The sequence below is a fragment of the Pan paniscus genome, chromosome 20 (genome assembly GCF_029289425.2).
Source record: "Pan paniscus chromosome 20, NHGRI_mPanPan1-v2.0_pri, whole genome shotgun sequence".
NCBI lineage: Eukaryota > Metazoa > Chordata > Mammalia > Primates > Hominidae > Pan > Pan paniscus.
In genome coordinates, this window is record NC_073269.2 from 62,637,272 (window position 1) to 62,638,609 (window position 1,338).

The following is a 1,338-nucleotide window of genomic DNA, read 5'->3' on the forward strand; positions in this document are numbered from 1 at the left end:
ACAGTCAGGATGGCAAACTCTATTTGCCAGCCTCCAGCCAATGAAAAGTTCTTAAAATCCTTCACCAAGCTTTTCACTTGGGAAAGGATAAAACTTATCCATGTGCTCAGAAATTGTTTTCAGGCAGGAAACCTCTAAATTGGTTAAGCATGTAACCTCTCTAGCTCACTTCCAGCAGGAACCACCTCTATTTAACCCAAGAAATTTGGTGTTAGTAAAACTCTCACCTCTGTCACCTTCCCTAAGCCAAGCTAGGAAGGGCCCTACACTGTTGTTCTCTAAACCCCCTTGGGCAGTAAAAGTTACAGGAATCAACTTATGAATACATCACGATCAAGCCAAAGCCTGCAAAGCTGAGGAAGCAACCCCTGACGGTCCAGAGGAATGTCCTCAATATCAGTGTGAAGAAATAGAAGATCTTGGCCGGGCGCGGTGGCTCACGCCTGTAATCCCAGCACTTTGGGAGGCCGAGGCGGGCGGATTACGAGGTCAGGAGATCGAGACCAGCGTGGCTAACATGGTGAAACCCTGTTTCTACTAAAAATACAAAAACTAATTCAAATTAGCCGGGTGCGGTGGTGGGTGCCTGTAGTCCCAGCTACTCAGGAGGCTGAGGCAGGAGAATCGCTTGAACCAGGGAGGCAGAGGTTGCAGTGAGCCAAGATCACACCACTGCACTCCAGCCTGGGCGACAGAACAAAACTCCATCTCAAAAAAAAAAAAAAAAAGTAGAAGATCTTAAGCTGAAAATCATAAAAGATAAGTAACTGAGTGAGGGCTACACATCTTAGTCCCACTCCTACCTTATAAAATACTTTTTATTATTTCTAAACTTTCCTCTCAAAGTTCACTGCCAAATATTAGAACTTCTTTTTAATGCATATTTGCAGAGAGATTTTATTATTCATAGAATCATATTTGTAACTTTGTAAATCCCCAAAGGGACATGTTATGTCTTGGCAAGTAAAGTTTTAAATGAAAATTATTTACTATGGCACTCTTGTGAAAATTGTTCTAGTCAAGCTACTATTTGCAATAGAACTAAACACTGTGGCACTCACAATGTGGAATTCTGGTTGTAAAATTCTAATTGCTGTAATATTTTGCCTGATTATCATCCTTATAACAGGATTAATAATTGCAGGAAAAATTTAGTCAAGGTTGTTTTGCTTATAGCAGGACTAATAGTTATGGATAAGAAGCATGAAAGTTATACTATCACTAAGTTTGAAAAGACTTTTTACTAAAGGTTGGTAATATAATACACACTATGAAAAGGTTATAAAGGAAGAGATTTTATATACGGAAGGATTTTGTATGGTAAATTCTTGTACTAAA